We start from the raw sequence: 21,479 nt of genomic DNA, 5'->3' as shown, positions 1-21,479 counted from the left end.
GAATGGCTGCCATTCCCCCTCATATAGCTGATTACCAAGGCTGACTCCTCACACTTTCTCCAGTCAGGGAGGGAACCTACTGTACCATTTACCCCTAAGCAACATCTCTGTGCATTATATGCAAGTGGGCTTTTTGTACAAGTAGCTCTGATCTCTCTACACAATTCCTCTATCTTACTTAACACAGTAAATTGCCACACACGCACTCATCCAAGGTGAATCATGATTTAATCCCAGGTGAATGGTAAGGAATACAGATTTTGTGAACCTTTTTATATTAAAAAGTATTAGAGACAATCTAGTAAAATTATTTCTGTGGGAAGGTACTTAGCTGTAAGAATACATTGTGTATTTGTCAGTGGAAGAGAACATCTCTGGTCCATTTTAATGCACTGCTTTATAGATAAATTTTAGTGTTCCTTTTTTTAATTTCACATTATGAAATTAAATAATGCATGGGATGGTTTGGAGGAAAGAGATTGGCCAGACCACATCATGTGTCAATAGAACACAGAGCGAAGGGCCTTCACTTCTGCCCGTCTCCATCTAGTAAAAGTCTCGTGGGACATTTTTCACAGCCATGTAACTCCTGTTTTGGCCATGGTCATCTTCTTACCCCGCCTCCAACCTTTCTCCCATTTTCCTACCAGCCTTACTTCTGAGGGTCCTATAAGTAATCCCCAGTTGGCCCTCAACTCTGAAACCTGTACAGAGATTATAGAAACAGTATTACAACCACTGTTACTGTTTATTTTCTCTCAATGAAATACCAGTCTTTTCTCTACTAAATTGCTTCACTATATTGTACTTGAGAAATAAAAGGGTTGTCTTTGTTCAAATTTTCATCCTGAAGATAAATAAAGGGGCATTTAGTGGGGAATATAGAGGAAAGGATCCAGGCTCCCTCCATAGACACTATTTTAGGATGCAGCCAAGGAGAAAAGAAAGAGAGGGGAGTGAGGGGACAAATTATACGATATTTCTCTTTCTTCTGTCCCATATTAAATTTATGTCTGCCTTTGCTTTCATCTAACACTGCTATGATAATTTCTCTTGGTTGCTTCCTATTATTGCATAGAAAAATGGAATTCTGCACCATGATTGAATCTAAATACTAAAATCATTTAAGATACACTACTCCTGGGACATACAGCAAAATGTAATAAGTTTCTCAAAATGTGACCTAATTATAACTGTCCTTTTAAGTTTTATTTCCCACTGGGACCAAATGTCTACAGTTAAAAATAATTCTTGAAACAGGTCCATGTTGCCACAAAACTTTTCAGAGTCACTTAAATGTTGCCCATATTCCCAGTTTATTTTTCTCCTCTGTACCTATGTGATAAAAGTCAGACAGCCAAGAGAGACAGGAGGCCAGGCCGCACTTCAGACAGATCCATGCTGGGCCAGAATTCTCACAGCCAAAGACTTCCCATCTGACTAGACAAGGGGTCAAGTTACCACAGGTTCACGGACACCCCGTGCACCAGTGACCCCATATCATTTCTGTTGTCAGGCCCCAGGTAAGCCTTGAATGCCTAGCAGTCAGAACTTCCTACTTCTCTTCCCATGCCACCATGGATACCAGGCTTGTATGGTTTGAACTTCATTCTCATTTGCTGCCCCACATGGTCTTTGAGATGCTCAGGCTTCAATCCCCCTGAATCTCCATGGTCCAAAGTGTTTACTCTTTCCTTCCAATGCCTACTTCAGTAAATCTCCTTTTAGAGGCAATCTTGTCCTTCTGAAGAGAAGAAGCCCACTCTTTGGCTGCCTAGCATCCCTTGCTTTATTTGCACTGACTCAGAGAGACCTGGCTCCTAACAGTGGGGTTTTCTAAGTACACTTCAGAAGCTGTTGCTTTTTCAACTTCTCCATTTAACTCTCTCTGTAAAGGAACAAAAGACGAGGCTTATTCTGATCTAAGGCCACATACTCTCAAGGTTCAACACATGTGGTCTGAAGTCAGACAGACCTAGGCTTGAATCGTCGCCCTAACACCTGTGTGGCTTCAGATAAGTGCTTGAACTCCCCAAGTCTCAGTTTCCTCGTCTGTGAAATGGGGATGATAAAAGGTCAGCTTTATAAGGTTTTTTGTGGATTAAACTGATAAAGAATGCCAAGCAGTTAGCTCGGAGCCTAGTGTGTGGTAAACATTCAGTAGATATGAGCTATTATTATTAGAGCATTTGAAAAAATCTCTTCTTCCAGCTAAGATAGTGCCATTAGAGCAGATAGAGGATGCTATTTCTGCTTGTCAGAGGGTGCCAGAAGGATTCAAGCCAAAGATGGCTAGAAACTAAATTACCTTAGTCCTCTGGATATTCTTCCCTCCTGATTTCAACTCATAGGAGAAGTAAACAGCTAAGAAGAGAGGGAGGCCACAGCCAGGATCATACTGAGGAGGCCCTGGTGAGAACCTAAAGAAAAAGACATGCCGTTTCCAGGGCCTTCCTCAGTCTGAAAAGAAGAAGTTGAGTTTTAAAATGAACAGATACATTTTAATTTTTAATTTCAGATATGCAGATTTGTTCTGTGCTAAATGGTACCCTTGAGCCCTCATTGGGGGTGGGATGGCCAGTTGACTGGTATTTGATGCTGGATATGAAATGCCAAGTGTGAAGCTGAGAGCTTTATAAAACCATATAGACAGTCACTGAGAGCTCCCCACCTATTCTTGGCAAAAAGCACTGCGGGCTTCTACCCAGAGACTAGAAGAAAAGAAACAAGAAAAGAACATTGCTGGCTGGGAGCAACAAAGAACAGACAGGCAAAAATGAGAGCTGCGGGAAGCACTGCTTGGCAGTGACTGTGATGGAGACCAGCAGGCAGAAGGAGCGATCAGGAAGGGGAGAGAGAAACCTAACAGCAAGTCTTCACTGTTCACCCGCTGTGTTCCCGCCCTATGCTAGGTGCTGTGTGGTCCAGAGTCATAGGAGATCCAGTCTCCACACAAAGCATCTGGCAGCATTTCTAGTATAGATACTATAAGGAGATGGTTGATTTACTACATGATTATAGAGCACACATGGAAGACAAATGTAATGGGAACATGAGAACCTTCCGTTAAATATTAATAAACATGAGCTACCCTCAACCAAAGAGGACTGGGCCCGTGGATGCCCGAGGCTTCTCACTGCTTCCTCACTGTCTCTCCAAGGGTCCTCCATGGCAGAAATGCACTCCTTTACATTCCCTTTATTGGCTTGCCTCCCTTCCATGTGTCACTTCCCCACTCCCTCACCTGGAATCACCTGCTGTATTCATTTCCAGGCTGCCGTAACAAATTATGACAAATTTGGTGACCTGAAAGGACAAAAATTCATTTTCTCCCAGTTCTAGAGACCAGAAGTCCACAATCAAGGTGGTGGCAGGGCTGCGCTCACTGAAGATTCCAGGGAAGAATCCTCCCTTGTCTCTTCCAGCTCCTGGTGGCTCTAAGAGTTCCTTGCCTTGGGGTTCCCTCACTCTAATCATTGCCCCCATCCCCACATGGCCTTCTCGTCCTGTGTCCATGTCTTCTCCTCTTCTGTCTTTTCTAAAGACACTTGTCAATGGATTTAGGACTCACTCAGATAAGCCAGGATGTTTTCACATGTTGAGACCTTTAACTTAATCACGTCCGCAAAGATTCTTTTTCCAAATAATGTCATATTCACAGGTCGTGAGGGTTAGGATATGTATATATCTTTTGAGGGGGCCACCATTCAACCCACTACACTTGCCAAATAAACAACTTACACTCATATCAGGCTTTGCTTTCGGTAGAACCCAGGCAAAGCAAGTAGCAAAAGAAGTACAGGTTATCTGGTCCATACCTCTCCCACCAGGCAGGTCTCAGAAAACCTACCCAGCAAATAGTTCATAAAGCATGTCAAACCTCATGTCAAAAAGACTGTTTGATTCAGCACTGTATCCCCAGGGTTTAGCACACAGTGCCTGGCACATAGTAGGACTCAAAAAATATTTGTAGAATGAATAGTCTCACCATCAGATTCCCAGGTAGAGAAAAAACTTTGAGGTTTTTTTTCTCAACTTCTTTTTTCAACAGCTTTAGAGGCATAATTTTCAACCACAAAATTCACCCCTTGTAAGTGTACAATGCAGTGATTTTTTAGTAAATGTATAAAGTTGTGTGATTGTCATGACAAACCAGTTTGAGAACATTTCCATCACCCCAAAAAGTTCCTTTATATTTGCAGTCTATCCCCACTTTCACCCCCAGCCCTAGGCAACCACTGATCTGCTCTGTCTCTATAGATTTTCCCGTTTAGGACATTTTGCCTGAAATTATGTAATATGCAGTCTTTTGCTTCGAGCTTCTTTCACGTAGCATGTTTTTGAGGTTGGTCCACGTTGGAGAATATATCAGTGGTTCATTCCTTATTGCTGATTGTATTCCATTGCATGGGTAGGCCACATTTTCCATATCCATTAACAGCTGATGGACATCTGGATTGGTTCCAGTTTGGAGCCATTATGAATAATGTTGCTATAAACATTCACCTACAAGTCTAAGTGTAGTCATATATTTTCATTTCTCCTGAGTAGGTACACAAGAGTAGAATCCAACTTTTCATTTTGAAAATGTTCAAATCTATAAAAAGGTTGAAAGAATGGTACATTATACATCCTTTACCTCAATTCTCAATTGGTAACATCATGCCGTATTTGCTTTACCTCTCTGTCTCTAAAAAATATTTTTTTACAAACCATTTGATAGAAAGTTGCAGACACCATGACCTATTACCCCTAAATACTTCGTCTTCTAATAATAAGACCATTCTTGTGCATAACCACAATACCATTATCACAACTAAGACTCTTTTCCAAATTTATTTTGAACCTTTCAAAGCTACAGAAAAGTTGAAAGAATAATACACCGAAGCAACTCTTGACTTTTCCGCCATTCTCCCCATTGCCGCTTTGACTCTTCTTTCTCAAATCTTCTGACTGTCACTGCTCCTAAAATATTTGTGTTGGGCCATTCTTGGTGCACAGGCATGGAATATTCCTGACTTGTCACACTCTTACTTGTCCATTGTTCATTTCCGGAGTTTTCAGGGCTGGTTCCACAAGACTCCAAGGTGTTACTAGCATCTTGTCCGGAGGGATAGTGCAAAATTCTCAAAACCTTCCTCACCTTCTTCAAGGCTTGGCTTAGACGTCAACTTCTCAATGACACCTCTTTCCTTCATGCTATTAAAAATTTCAACCCATCTCCCCTCTTCCCCAGTACCCCCAACCCCACTTACTCTGCTGTGTTTTTTCCCCAAGGCACGTATCACCTTCTAACATAATTTATATTTCATGTGTTAGGTATATGTATCAATTGCCTCCCCTTTCTAGAACATAAGCTCTTTGAGGACAGAGTCTGTTTTTTGCACTGCTGTATCCCCAGGCTCAATTTTAGTGCCTGGCACATTGAGTGCTCGATAAATCCTCATAGAAGGGTAGGATGGATGGTGATGCACAGATATCTGTGCGTGTGCAACCTGCAGCCCATCAGGACAGGCTGACCCAGAGGCAACCATTCCCCCACAGGCAGCAGCTATGGGAAAGGATCATGGGTTTAGCCTCAATTAACATTCTGAACCTTGAGTGCAAGGCTTCAGAAAACCACCAACCCTTTAAAAACTGCAAAATGAACATCCCCTCCCCCACCTTCAGTAGAACAGACAGGAACTTTCCAAATAGAAAGTCTCCCAATACTTTTCTGAAGAAAGACATTTTTTGCCTCTGAGAGCAACCAAGAACAAGTAACTCTCCAAGGATCACAAAAGCCTGGAACTCAGCCAGGCCTGGATTTCCTGAAAGAGACAAATACCACACCCAGCACAACCTTAAAAGGCCCTTCCTGGAACACAATGCAGGACCTACCCGCTGGCAGCCAGTTTGGACCACTCAGTCCATGGTCCATCCTCCATTCCGGGGCACACCGGCTGAGCTGGGGGGAAAAAAGCTGAGTGATGTACTCTGCCTGACAAGGGAAGCCTGTCAGATCCTTGCTGGCTTGGGAACCTGGAGTAGAAACTAAAGGGGGTCCTGCCCTCGGGAGAGATGCTGAAAGGAAGGTGTCGCAGAAGCTTTGAGTCGGAGGTGGTGCTAGAGAGGCTGCGAGCCCGCGGAAATGATGAGGAAGCACAAGGTAGTAGAAGCTATGCAATAGAGGAAAGCCCTTCGAAGAATAGCAAGAGGGTGACGAATTCCACAAATCCCTGCCCCTAAGGTCTCTTGAGCTGCCCAAGATTCAGGACGACATCTGGTTCCAGTCTCTGCGAAGCCTGGCTAATCCACAGATCCTGTTTTCCAGAAGTCTCCGTCACGCTCACAGCTTTGCAATTTCTTCACCACAAACTTCATCATTTGAACTAGGTTGAGTGACTGTTCCTTGCAACCCAAAGAATCTAAATAAAACAGAAATATGTGAGTGTTTATTGTGTAAAAGAGGCTGTGAGGAGAGACAAAACTCCTGGCGATGGTTCTACCTTCGAGGAGCTTGATGTTTTCACCTGTGCTTTTCTCCACAGCAACCCATCCCCTGGCAGTGCGCTACAGCCTTGCTACTCAAAAGTGTGGTCCAAAACCCACCTGCAGGGACATCACGTGGGAGATGGTTGAAAAAGCAGAATCCAGGAGCCCACCCTAGGTCTACTTAACTGCAGGTAAATCGTAAGAACATTAAAGTTTGAGGAGCACCACTTCCCCAGCTAAGCCCCAAACGCAGTCCCAGTCACCTTATCCTTCCTAGGCTTCCACTTGCCACCGATTTGATCACCAACATCAGTAATTCTGCAGACACCCAAACTATTGACAAAGGTCTCTGTCTGTAAAATGCAGACTCCTTAAAGCTGTTCCATTGACTGTATCCTTCAGATGTCTTTCATTAGATTTTGTTTGGAACAGTATTGTAAATGCTTATCTTTTTTTCAGAGGTTCATCCTGTTTTGGCAAAATCTTATTGAGTAAATCCAAGGATTGAAGAAATCTCTTCCTCTACCCTGTTCTTTACAAGTGTAGATGATTCCTAATGAGCATTTTAACTAAATTCTTTCAACATAGCGTCATTCTTGAGGAGTAGCTATAGTTTCAGGTTGCAGCTTGTTTTCATCTCCAAACACTGGAGAAAGAAACCTTCGTCAGAGATGAAGCACCAAGAAATAAAATGAGACAATTTTTCCAGGAGAGATTCACATTTCAGGTTCCTAAAACATATGTCCTCGAGTGTCCACCACGTGGGTCAGTTGCTGGGCTGGGGGTACCACACCTTCAGGATCAGCCACGCCTACCTACATTTGCAAGCCTGCCAGCAGGTTCTCCGAAAAGGGATCTGAAACTGGACCAAGCTTTGTGTGGCCTTCCCTCCCTATCCTCCCTCCAGCCCTCTCTTCTTTTTCGTGCCCTTTACTCATCTTTCCTTCCTCCTGGTAAGATGTATTGAGGGCTAATAATGGGCCACACACCATGCTGGGTACCAGAGATGCTGCTGTCAAGAACTCAACAACACAGATATGACACAGGCCCACCTCATAGAGTTTTCTGGCAAGGAAGACTATGAAATCAGTCATCAATTAAGTCATTTCAATGATGAGTGCTATTTACGAGAATTGCAGGGTGATAGGAGAGTGTGTAAGAGGAAACTTGACCCTGGTCTGGGGGCTGCCTTGAGAATATGATGTCTGAGCCGAGGACCAAAGGATGAGTAGTGGTGAGCCAGGTACACAGAAAGGAAGGTATCCTTTTCCCCAGTTGGCCTCTTTACCTGTCCCGCCAGCCAACAGAGAACCCCTGCTCCCACTTGGCAACTCTGCTATTGACTCCACACTGACCTTGCCTGACGCCTGTTGGTGCTGACAGCTCCACCGCCCAGGGTTGGACACTTGCCTCCATTCTTGTCTTCGTCTGACCTTGGCCTCAGCTATTTTCTGCCCCACTTCACCCACATTGGTACTGACAGCTCACAGGATCTCCACCCAGCTGGATGCCCACTCAGCAAGATATGTGATGGCATTGTTTTCCTCTTAATTTATTAGACAGCACTTCTTTCCAAACAGAATTAATTTTTGCTCTGAAGATGATAACTCAGGCTCGAGGAAGAGTTTATATTCTTGGTGTGGTCAGTGGTTGTGCAGGAAACCATTTCTAACACAGCTGCATCTTCTCGGTGCCAAACACCCCTCTAGGTCTCAGTGTCGTGGGGAGCAGAAGACTGTGCTTGCAGGTCAGGTCAGGTCGCATCTTGCTGTTGCCCTCATTCAGGCTGATGGAGAATGGGCTGAGTGATATGGCCCAGATGCTTCTCTCCAGGTTAGACGAACAGCTGCTGGATTCCTCTCTCACCCTGAATAAATTCAGTTGTTTTGCTAACTGGACTACAGCTTCTTTTTTCAGAACGTCACAGTCATATTTTGGGGTTTCTATGAACAGGTGCTGCAGGAAGCACGATTCATTTGTTTATTAGGATGTTACCCTGTATTTTGAAAAACAATTTGAAAAGGAAAAATGGCCCCATCCAACGTCTTTTGCTTTTCTCATCAGGCCGTGAGCTGTGAACAACTGCTATTACCTTCAGTTTCCAGAATCCCCATCTGGTTAGGTACTTTAATTTATGTTGGCTATAATCCAGAACGGCTGATTTGGTTTATTTTAAGGAGTTTTATTTTAAGAAAGTTTTGACATTTAAGAATTTAATTGGAACAATCTGTACCCAGAAATTTTTTAATGCAGTCTAGGATTAAAAGATGTTCTTCAGAGTACGTAGGGTTTTAGCGGAAAGCAGAGTTTTCCAACCTGGCTAGCCTTTGTACTTCAGGAGTTTGTTCAAGATGTGGTGGGAGAATCTTCAGATTGAGACTTGCAACACTGACGAGAATGGACACAGCAGCTACTTCTAAAAGAGAATATTCTGACCTCAAACCCACTCCTTAAGTTCAATTTACTGAGGTCTGCTGGGGTGGACTGCTACCACGGCTGGTTACAGGGAGACGACGGGCGTGCTGTCTTGCCATTCAGCCAGCTCTAGTCAGATACTCAGGCCTAAGCTGGGATGGACTCAGGAAATCTGCCCCATTCCCTCGACCACAGGTCAGGTTTTCCTGGTTCTGAGAGGCAGAAAGAGACCCTGGTTGGTTCAGAGTTCCTCCACCCTGAGAAGTGAAGTCACAACTGAAAGTTCAAGAGCCTGGTGGGGTTTGATCCTCCGAAGAAGGGTCCCAGCTTCCAGAGATTGGCCTGAATCTCCAGGGACATTATGCACAGTCCCCAGAATTCTTAGTACTTTTGATGAGCTACAGCTGGTCCCTGATCCCTGCAATAGCTGCAGGTTGAAGCAAAGAGATTCCCGGCCTCCAAGGGGGAAATGAGAAAGGGAAAAACCAGGGCCTTTCATGCTCAGTCGATCCTAAAAATGGAAGAGGCTCCTGCTCACCAGGCCTGCGAAGTGACCTGCAACCACAGCTCTAGCCCTGATTCTCTCCCGAAGTCCACCTGTGCTGCCAGGTATTGCCACGTGTGTGAACAACCAGCTCACAGACTCGGTGCATATCCCCTAATTCTTCTACTTCCCTACTTCTCCCAATGGCACCTCCCTTCTCTCTTCTCCCAGTCACCATCCTAGAGTCCTTCACTTTACTGCCATAAGACCCAATAATTAATTGTGAGTTCTTGGTCCAGTTTCTTAATCTCTCTGATCCTCAGTTTCATCATCTATTTAAAAAAATGCCTACCGCATCGAGTTTTGTAAAGAGCCTTAGGTATCAAGAGTTTGAATTTATTTGGGAAACAAAGGGGGGAAAAGGTGTTAACTTCTTTTGAGCACCTACTATACATCAAGATGTGTTAGACACTTTACACTGAAGCTTTAGACTGAATGAACATATCCTTCCTTCAGCTTTCATTTGTAGCTCCTATTATTCTCCTACTTGTATCTTACTCTAGGCAAACAAACTACTTATTCCTTCTTACCTGAGCAAGCTTGAATTCTCTCCCAATCCTTTGTCTTCCATTATACTTCTCTTTCTACTTGGCATATCCCACCTCTCCAGAGTGAAATCCCACACATCTTATAAGGTCCATCAGTGGTGTGCTGGTAATATTTAACAACCAGCTGTGAAGACAGAAAGATCCCTGATTTGTAGTGTTTGCCAATTTTCATAGTTTAAATACTCCCACCATGGCCAATTTCAAGCTATCAACTGACATCAGCTGGCTCACAGAATTCCTAAAAATTTAGCTCTCACTTCTGAGACCAGAATGAGCAGGCTCTAGCAAACCATCGAACCTACAGTGTCAACTTCCTTGATACCCCCCAATCCAAATTATGCTTCCCCTCCTCTGAACTTGGTTAGCAACTTGCACTCTCTCACGAAAAGTATTCTTCATTATATTATGGTTATAATGAATCCCTGTTATTATCATTAACTTTTCAAGGACATAAACTGTGTCTTGCTCACCTATGTTTTCACAGTAGTGCCTAGAACAATAATGATATTCAATAAATATTTGCTGCATTAGACCAATGATGAAGATTACGACTAGGTCCTGGTACATCACTGTGGGGAGTGTACAACGAGCTCATGTACGTAAAGCATGTTCCAGAGCGCTGAGTCCAGGGAATGCTCAATCAGTGACAGCTAATTTCACTATCAACTGTGGCTTCTGGAATTAAGGGAGCACAGATTTTAAGTTCTAAAGTGATTCTCAACAACTTCCTCCACCCCAAAATATGCACACATTACAATCACCACCACCAGGGGAACTTTTACAAATCCTAATGCCAAGCCAATAAGTCAGACATCAGTATTTTTTAAATTTCCCCAAGTGATTCTGTTGTGCACCAAGTTTGAGAACCACTATCATATGTGCTTCCAATCCTCTCCCTGGCTGATGAGTCAAGAGTGTCAAAAAGGAAATAGAACCAGCTATTCCTTTAAAAATCCTCTGTTCACCAACAATTCCAGTAAATAGGAGGAAAACTCACTTGCAGGATTGCCTTATTTGGCGATCATGTTGGGTGGAGTCACCTGGGAGGGGAAGGCAGCAGATGAGTAATGCAGCCTTCCGGAGGGGCAGGAGAGAAATGCCTCCTTGTCAGCAAACTTGTGTACGTGAAGTTTTTCAAGCTGGAGAACTTTAGAGGTATCTCATTTAAACTAGATTTGGTCCTTGTGATGATTTAGTGCAGATTAAACATAAGTAAATTTTATTTCAATGAGCATCAGTGTATTTGTCCCAAATCTTTAGTTTCACTACAGTCTTGTATTAAAATAACTGAGCTATTAAGGCTCAAAATTATTCTTATTCTCATCTTTGTGATAACAAGGATAGACATCCTCTAAGTCGAGACAATAATGCCTTTCTATCTTCAAGAAGCTGGTATTCCTTTCCGGTTAGAGTTGGTGAAACTGAAACAGTGTGAGATCTCATTGGTCCAAAGTGACTCAGGGGGAGGTCAAACAGGAAGTAAAAGATTCCTGTCCTAACCACTTAACGCACTTCATCTTTTATGGGAACGGAGTATTTAGTTTTTGTGGTTTTGTCATGTATCTCATATTAAAGGTATTCACCAAAAAAATCCTTCAAAAGGATTCGATCTGAAAATTTAACAAAGCAATTCTACTTTAATAGATTACTCCTTTTGTTTTTCTTATGAGAATAATAGCCTGGAAGAGACAGAGACATGCGTGTGTGTGTGTGTGTGTGTGTGTGTGTATTACAAAGTCAAATTTCAGAGGTCTAATACACTAACTTTCTTTGATACCTCACTATGAATGAGTCTTTAAAAAATGACTTTTAAAATGTATTTTTGAGGCACTAAAGAAAATGTGTATGGACGTGCGAGGTGGCTGAAGGAAATGCTTCAAGTAGCACTATTGACTTTGTTGGGCCACACCAGATGCTTTTGCAAAAACCATGTTTATTCTACTCTTAGTCCAATTTGGAACTTTTTTATAGATACTCTGGATTGTCTTTAAAATAAACATTTCTAGCTATGCTATTCAGTGGACTATAATTTGTTTTCTCTTGTGGTATATATATGCATAGCATATCGTTAAAATATGTGGATTTTTTTTTTTTACTCTAAAGTAAAGTGAACTTTTAAAAGAAATCTTGGCAGAACCTCAGACTTTAGATCAAGGCTTGAAAATGCCATAAACCCTTCAAACTTATGGCATCATCAGAACTTTGGCTGCTATGTGAATCACAGGCTGAAAACCATGACTTGCCTTTCTATTACTTTTTTCTCTGTTCTAACATTATAGATTTGTGGAAGACATGTGTGTGATACCAACTTCCAGTATCAAATTTATTCAAAGTACCACCAACAGGGACCCCTGAATACCACTATGGGTACGGAGTTCTCTCTGAACCAGAAATCAAGAACTCTATTGTTATCCTTAAATATCGCAGTGATTTCAAGTCACCAGATAAAGTTCCAGGTCTAGCTATAAAATCAGACTGACCAGAAGATCTAGAAGATTAGACTTGTTGCTGCAAATCTAAAAGGAGACAGTAGCAGTAGAAATGGAAAATCTCTATTTCCAGGTCTTACACATCATTCTTTGTTCTTTGCACAAAGACTCTGCAATAATCTTTCAGGCAGACTGGTTGTATGACCATGCAGGGTGCATCTCAGACTCTCCTTTTCTTGAGAAAATGGGAAGAGTTGTTCAAGCTCCCTGAGTCCTCTGAAATCTGGGCCCTGCCCGAATCACAGTCACCTAAAACTCCATTGTGCTGTAGTAAGTGCTAAAAAGGGAAGATAAACCAAGGTCTAGTTTGCTTGCAAGGATGAAATGAGACTAGGAAAAGAGAGAAGGGCTATTGTTATCACAAAATTTATCTAAGGGGAGTGATAGATGGATGATGGGTCATGGATGGATCCAATTCTCTAAGAGCCTAAATCAGGACCCTTTGGAAGTCTCATTAATTGTGGCTACTAAGGAAGAAAGCATTTAATATACTAAAAAAGCAATTTGCTTGCAAATATATCCCATTTTAACCCTGGGAATAGCTAGACAGAAACCTGCCCAACATTTTCAAATGAAAGATGTTAAGATGCAGAAATTCTAACTTCAGAAGACCTGGCATCCTGTCAGGGTTACAGCAAATAAAGGCAGGACACCAATGTCCACAGGTGAGAGAAAGACACTGCTTATCAATTGAGATCAGCTTCAATTGCATGTAACAAAAAATAACATTGGCTTAAATAAGACAGAAGCTTCTTTCTTTCTCATCCTGTAAAAGAACCACTCTAGGGCTGGTATGACAATTGCATGGTTTCAGGGACCCAGGCTCTACCACCCTCAGCACATGGTTTCTGCCTCATAGTTCAAGATGGCTGCATGAGATCCACCCAACAGGAAGGAAGAAGGGAAGGAGGAGGAGGTAGAGGAGCTGAGGGCACATACCAGCTGTCTTTTCAGCAAGTTTCCCAGAAACTTCCATTCATATTACTTGGACATAATTGAATCCAACTGACCATATAGCTGCAAGGGAGTCTTGGAAATACGGAGTTTACAGCAGGTGGTCATGGACCCAGATAAAAACTAGCAGTTCTTTTATAAGCAAGAGGAGAACACATATTGAGGTAGGAACCCAGCAGAGTCTTCCACAACCTGAGTAATGTCAGTACTGATGTTCATAGTTGAGAGGCTGCCATAGTTAAGTGGGAAGCCTAAGATTTGGGAGGCCTGGATCCTTTTCTCACTTCTGCCCAAGTATCTAAGTGACCTTAGTAATCTCATCTGTAAAATAGATATGTCATGGCTAAAAATTAAACCTTGTGACACATGACATAATAAGCATGTAAGATAGCTACTTGTTTAAAGTGTCTGCTGAATTAATTACTTGATCTAAAGCACATAACTTGTGAAATTCAAACACACCCACAGGAGAAAATAGAATGGCCAAATCTTTGAATTGAAAGGGACATTTAAGGATGTCTAATTCAACCTTTCCCCCACTATAGGAATCTCTGCCACAGTAACCCTGACAGATGGCCTCCTGTCTTGCGCTTAAGCATTCCTAGAGTGTGTTATTTTTCAGTTCCATTGATGCACAGCTCTGCTTGTCAGATAGTTTATCTGGATGGTGGTCTAAAAATTCCCTCCCTTGAGCCCCCAACTCCTGAAACAACAGAGAACAAAGCTATTCTCTCCTTTTCATGACAGTTCTTCGAATATTGGAAGACAGCTCTTATGTTATCCCTTAGTCTTCTGCCTTTCAAGCTAAACATTCCTGATTATTACAACCATTTCTTAAGTAACTAGGTGTCCATCTATCTTACTATCTGGATATCTTTTTCCAAAGAATGTTTCCCAAACTCTGTTGAATATGACTCACAGAAAGAAATCCATTTTATACACCATCAGTACACATATAAATGCATATAACTGAAACATAAGTTTCATAAAACAATACGTAGCCTGATTAGCCACCATGAACTCATATATTTCCCTATTCAGTTCTTTTCTATTCTCCTCTACTGTGTTCTATTTTCTTTTTTTAAATGCTGGTTACTATCCACTAACTGAATTTCATAGTCTCTCATGGGTGGCAACCCAAAGTTTGAAAATCACTACTTGAAATGCACCTGGCGTATAAATATTCTTAGAAGGTGGTGCCTTGATATTGCAGGCTGATCTGAGTGAACAGAAGGGGCTTCTCCTTCCTGAGTCCACAACTTGGTGTCTTTATCTCAGGGAAATCTAAATGCATTGAGTTTTAAAGTAACCATCACACCTAGCTGGACGTTTGAGTCAGTTATAGCTACAATACTTTTTCCGTATGAACAGCTTCCAAGCCTGCTTTCCTCCATGTGCAACTGATTTTTTTTAAACCAAAATGCAGAGCTTTAATTTAATCCTGTTAAACTTCAGCTTTTTTAGTTTCAACTATTTTCAATGTTTCAAAACCTTTTTGGACAATTTTTCTCATCAATCTTTCTAACTTTATAGCATAAGCATGTTTTATAAGTACACTTTGCATAGAATAATGTTTTATTCAGCTCTTAAAAGAAGACTATTTACCTAGAGTCTCTGCCTCTTTTATAGCCATTCATAAACAAACTGTTGAAAAAGAAGCACAAGACAAAGACCTATGATACTGGACAAGAAAACAAAAGTTCTGGGAGTTGGATTTGAGATGATTATTTTTTGTATAGGTTTTCTACTTAAACTCAATTTAGATCATGTTTACTCATCACGTGGGAAGAGAACATCAGGCTCCTTCAGCTTCACAGCACTCAACTTATAAGATCAAACATACACAGAGTTTACTGCTAGGGCCTGGGAAAATTCCAACAGAAACCCTGGAGAGAGAGAGATCCCCTGCGGTGGTACCATCTCTTCTGGCTGGGAGGTAAAGTAAGGCAAATGTACAAGATTTTCATTCATTTATTATTCTTCTATTTATTCTACAGATATTTGTTGTGCTGGACGTTGAGGAGCAAAAAACAAGGAGTCCTAAATTAGACCGTGAGGGTGTGGGGGACAGAGGAAATGCAAAATAGGGAGGTCAGAGCCCTCGCCTGCTGCTTAGGGAGGAAGAGGAGGCCTGTACTAATCTGCCTTTAAGTCTCCCTGAGCTCCAGAAATAAGGCCTTAAGGGTTGGTAAGAGTTAGCTAGACAAAGAGAGAGCCACACGCTGGAAGACTCACAGGTGAGAAAAATAAAGGTACGTAATGAATAGAATGAGTAGCAAAGGATGAGAACAGTTCCAGAGCACTTCAAGAAGGACACGGTTTTGGACACATTGATCAAAAGGTATTTACTTGCCACATGTCCAGGCTAAGGCTGTGATGAGGAAACCAGAGAAGGTAACCTCTGTTTATGTTCTGTGAAATACACCCATCTGTCTACCAAGAACCTTGTACAGTGTAGGGGCAGCTTGAGGACACTTAATGCATTTGCTATCTGTACCTTCTAAATTCTTATCGGATCAATAGAAGCTAAAAGCTGTTGGCCAGAGTAGAAGAAGGAGTTCAGAAGAAGGGATGAAGTTTGCAAGAAAGAGAATGATAATTCCTTTGGTCTTCACTCCAAACTTCTAGACTCGGGCTAACAGAGGGTAATTTTTTTCTTTTTCCTTGATTTTTCTCCTTTCTTTTTTTTGAACTGGTAAGTTTGTTGTTTGGTTTTTTAAATTAGTAATTGCATTCTTTGTGGTCCAAAACTCAAAAGTTTAAAAAAGATGAGTCGTCAAATTTCTTTCCCCCCTCACTCCCTGCCACTCAATTTCTCTTCCCAGAGACAACCAATGTTACCAGGTCTTTTTTTATTTGCAGAAATAGTCTGTGTACATACAAGCAAGCTGTGTGCCATTACACCCCACACCTTCTTCTTTTTAAGTCAAATGGCAGCATAATGTGCACACAGATAACAGATAGTATTTTGTTTTTCCTTTTATGGAATTGACCAAACCAAAAGGGGAAAAAGATTTTTAAGTGAAAGAGAGGAGACTAGTCTTCAAGGAATAAGAAAACTAGTGAATATCAAGAAGACAGCAAAAAAGTTTAAAAATATATATGTATCTTCCCCCCCCCCCCCCCCGCCCCCGCAGTTTCATCATTTATGTATCTCAACTTCTCCGGAAGAAACAAGAACTTGTAGGGAAGTATAAAGGGAAATAGTGTTGACTCTTCTTCAAGATGTTTACTAAAATTCTGGAATTATAAAAAAAAAAGCGTGCAATCTTTTGCTGTCAAATCTAAGAAACATGATAAAAGAACACTGAGTAGAGTTATACTTTGTATTTAAATTATTATGCAAGCTTGAGAATTCAGAGAGCTACACATGACTCTATGCAACCTTCAGAAATATTAACAATCTGTACTGACAAACAGGCCCTCTAATTTTCTCTTTTATGCTACCAGATTGATGTGGAAACTGGGGAAAGAATATTCAGGCTGAAATGAATAGAAAGAGCTCTATAAATGAGTAACAGGATAATTAAAGCATGAAGCTTTCTACATCTCGAGATAATGGTAATGGTAAGTGTAGTTTCAGCTAATTAATTGGCTAAGAACAATTTGCCTCAGTGACTATCTTACAGTTGAATATGGAATACTTTTTGCTTTGCTAGAAACCTAGACTGGAATTATCACGGAGCTTGTAAAACAAATGACTTTTGGCCACCAAAAGTGTCATTACAAGTCAGAAAACCCAAATGAATTAGTCGTACAGAGACGACTTTCCCCTCTACACTATAGAATTCATTGAGATTCATAGAGAGAAGGTAAATCTCCCTTCCACTAAAACATTTCCTCTTTGAAATCCTTTGACTGCATGAAAAAATGTTTCATTACATTTTGGACCCAACATGTTCTTAACCAAAACCAATATTGCCCAGCTTGAGGGATCATGCACTTTATTCATCAGAACTGACCCCTGATCACTTTCGGAAGTTTCTAAATATCAAACCCACTCTCAAGAGAGGTGAGCTTGTCATTCTGGCAATGTTCAAAAGAAAGTACTATAGACTCAGAAACTAATTCCACAGGAGGAATTCCAGAAACACTGTAAGCTAGTCAACAGCGTTAAAATAAATGTGTGATGGTATTATGTCACTGTCTCCCAAGTTACCTTCAAGGGGACATTCTCATTTAGATGGTTAAGTTCTGAGAGACCTGCTATAAATCAGCATCATTACCTTATAGTCAAACCTTACATACTCATTGCAGAGGAAATCCAATCTTCCAGACTTAGAGAAGGATGGCAAGACGCAAATGCAAGAACTGTCTTGCAACTTGAAATTGATTTTCAAAGTGGTTAATTTTCTAATTGAATCTTAATTATGTACAAAAATAATGCATAAGAACAAAAATGGAAGGAAACTTACGAGATGGATCAGATTTATAGGGGATTTTATCCTCTATTCCTTTAAAATTTACTTCCTGAATTTTCCACAATGATTATGTAATACTTTGGTAATCAAGATCAAAGAGAAAAGTTTAAAATGGAGAAAATTATTTTTCTTCCTGCAGATGTATTTCTTTTCCCCTGTGTGGTGGGATATCATCCTAAATATTTTTGAGCTTGTCCAAGTACCGCTTTATTGTTCTCAATAGAAATTTCCCAGGTAGACTAGAAAACAAAGTGAGAAATAAAAACTAAAATACAAATCACCTTTTTGTAACATAGATTTCCCTCTCCCTCTGCTACAAAGCAATCTAAGTACATCTTTACATCTCAGCCTTCTTAAGGACAAAGAGAACCCAGGTGCTCTCTTAAGTTTTCCTAGGAGGAAATGGTAGATAGGGCTTCATTGTCCCTCAGTAACCTCCCCTCCCTCTTTCCCTCTCGCCTCAAGTAATTCAGCCTCCTTCTGTCATATCACCGGGTATCTGGAGCTCTAAATGGTCCCCTGCCTTTTACCCAGGGAAATAAGTTCTGCATTTTTTAACCAATCCTGCCAGCCAGTCAGGATAAACAGCCTTTTCAGAAGGTGGCCACAGGTTCATTCCTCTGTCTCCTTGGCCCTTCCTTCTGAAGTCTCAGAGACTTCCTCAGGGAGTCTTCTAGACTGCTGGGGGCAGGGGGTGGACAACTTGGGGGAGCTGTAGCTCCAGCCAATCCTCTGGTGTCCAGAAACTCACTGAGAAGGAAAATGACTCTTCAGTCAGATAAAAGGGCACGTGTGTTTACGTCAAGATGCATCCTGACCTTCTCCCGAGCTCCACTGTGGTAAAGAGGGTCACTAGATTCCTTCCTCATCCTCCAAGTCCAGTGGACCCAGTGCTGGGATGGGACCATGAGAAGCCTCTCTTCCAGTTCTTGGGGAGGGAGTTGAACTGGGTGATTCCCAATCCCTCAAAAAGGCTGTGATTCCAATTCCAGTTTATCCTAATAAATGTCGGGGTATCTGAGGACACATGGGAGAACCTTCTCTCCGGCCTCGTTGATAAAGAGAGTTGTGCTTTTCCAGGGCTGGTTTGTTTTTTATCTGAGAATTGTGAACCTTGTAACAGTTCTGAGGTTTGCTAGGAGGCTTAGTAGCAAATTTGTAGCCTCCCTGTAGCGAATATCTCTGGCTTTATGGCATGGATTTTGTACACTAATCTCGCTCTAGGTCCCAACTTACTTCACTACCTTTATTTTCCTTCTTGTCATTTTTCTTACTAGTTTTTATAGTATTGTTCTTATTTGTTTTATCTTGTTACATTGGATGTTCCTTTTTAAGCTTCTTAACATCTGTTTTGGAACAAAGTAGAATAGAAATAAAGTCAAGTCAATTTTTAAAGTATATATGTTAGGAGCGTTCATTTTCCTGCTTATTTCTGTCTTCTTATCATAGTTTCCTCCTAAATTTAAAAGTAGATCCCAACTCCATCATTCCGATTATGCAAATACCTTAAACTACAAAAATTTGGTATAATTAAGTTACAAATTTCTAGCCAGCGGGATCAGGTCTGACAAGGCATAATGCAGCTGCGAAGGGTGGAAAAAGCCTGGGCTGGGAGTTTCATTTCCGGCTCTGCCACGTACTAGGTGTTTGACCTTAGGCAAGGCCCTTCTCTCTGGATCTCAATTTCCTTGTTTATAAAACGAAGGGGTTGGGCCAGGTCACCTTTAAAATCCCTTCCAGCTCTGAACTTCATTGACTCCCTGACCCATTGTGGATGCTTAATAAATAACAAGCACACTTGCAGCGAACTTCAAGAGCGACTTGTGTTTAGACACTTCAGTCAACAAATATTTACTTGGCATTCACGCGGATGTGGCTGCCATAAGGGACAAATCAGAGACGGCCCCCTGTGGGTCCTGTGGAGGCCCCAGACCCAAGAGGAGACTTAGATATTTGTTTGTCCCCGCTGCCTGAGGGTTGCAAGTTTTTACAAGATCACTAGAAGCTGAAATTCCTTGCCAACATAAAGAACCGAAGGAACAGAGGAAAGAGTGGCATTCATGAAAGAGGGAGTTCATCTACTTTTAGAGAAATAAAATTATGTAGGTTTTTAGAGTAGAGGAGGATAAGGAATTTCTTTTAAATTAAATAAAGTCAATGTTTACTTTTAATACTCTATAAATCAAAAGTAGCCTATTTAAGAATATGAAAGTTATTATGTGTTATGTAGTTTTGCCACAAAATTATTGAGCTTGGTGTATCTTTCCTTTAAAATTAATCATTGTTAATTATAAATGTGCCAATTGATTTTTGTTCTAAATTGTTTGCCTTTTAAACTTTTTAACACACAAGGAGTTCAAGCTACTGATAGCATCTTTTAGAGTTTGCCAGTTTGTGAGGAATGGAGCCAAGTTAAGAATAGACCATCAATCAACCCTATAAAGAAGTTTGTGTGTCCATTAAGTGTTCTGCAATTACCAGAAGTACCCACCTATTTTCAGAAAAAGGCTGAGAAAGAAAGGAGAAAAAAGCCTCTCCAAATACAATTTTTGCCACACGTAAGTAACTTTCTCTAGAAAGCTTTCTAAAATATTCCAGAAAGAGTCCTCATACCTGTTGCTTCATTTTAATCATCTCAGAGGATCTCGAAATACTGAGGATTTCTATTGGGACATGTGTCTTTACCTTTCTAAGAGCTGAATTGTTTAGTCCTTCCACAAAAGTATTGACAGACAGGGGCAGATTCCTGCTCCTGTTTTAGAGGGTGGACGTGAGAAGCGTCAGAAGCCGAGCTGGGCAAAGGACCTGTCGTCCCACGGAAGGAGGGATGTGGTTTGAAGAATCCCAGAGCAAACATCTAAGCAAAACGCCTGAAAGTCTTTTCTCATCCTGCAAATTTTAAAACTCTGTCTCCAACATCAGTGACCAAGTGCGTTTGGAATTCCAACAAATTCAGGAGCATCGTAATTTATGCTCATGTCTTCTAATCTGAGAGCTTTGCAAGCCCTCTCTTCCCGCTTCTCAATGCACATTTGGATTTGCTTCCTTCCATCCTTCCAGGTGGAAACGAACTTGAAGTCTTTAAAAAGAAATTGTGTTTATCAAGGTCATTGCCTGAAGGATAGTTGGCAAAAGGGCACTTTGCCTTTTAGATAAGGCCTCTCTGGGAGATTAAAAAAGACTGGAGTCACTTCCATTCTTTGAAGCTCCACGTCTTATTTTCTTTTAATGGAGACAATTCAAAATGGGGTAAAAATTTTTGTATTTCTTAAATGCCTAGTTTTAACAAGCTAAAACTCTCAGCATGCACACACACACACAAATACAATGCAATAAGTAATAAACATAAGTAGTAATAAAAATACAATGCAATAAAATAAGGCTAGATAATTGCAGAATTTATTACAATGTTAACTCATAATACACTACTATAGGGGTGGCTTGTTATGGGACTTAAGTCAAAGTTGCATGAAGATCATTTTATTTTAATCCCATCAGGCATTTCTGTGACTGTTTAACTTCATCTGAAGACAAAGGTGAAGCTCTTAAACACAGACTTGAGGTTGCAGCCCAATGGTTCCCTGCCCCCCACCTTTGGGTTGTGGTGTGAAACTGGCTTAAAGTGATCAGGGCC

The 21,479-nt window shown here is 41.2% G+C and overlaps 1 long non-coding RNA gene across 1 annotated transcript; it reads left to right on the top strand.

Moving 5' to 3' along the window:
* Window positions 1-49: 49 nt before the first annotated feature.
* Window positions 50-21,050, top strand: LOC139085258 (uncharacterized). Its single transcript, XR_011543472.1, has 5 exons — window positions 50-244; window positions 6,531-6,665; window positions 15,054-15,360; window positions 16,875-16,991; window positions 20,198-21,050. It is a non-coding gene; the product is annotated as an uncharacterized lncRNA (long non-coding RNA).
* The last annotated feature ends 429 nt before the right edge of the window (window positions 21,051-21,479 follow it).

The sequence above is a fragment of the Equus przewalskii genome, chromosome 8 (genome assembly GCF_037783145.1).
Source record: "Equus przewalskii isolate Varuska chromosome 8, EquPr2, whole genome shotgun sequence".
Classification (NCBI taxonomy): Eukaryota; Metazoa; Chordata; class Mammalia; order Perissodactyla; family Equidae; genus Equus; species Equus przewalskii.
The sequence above is the reverse complement of the archived record's forward strand: the minus strand, read 5'-3'. Positions and strand labels throughout refer to the sequence as shown.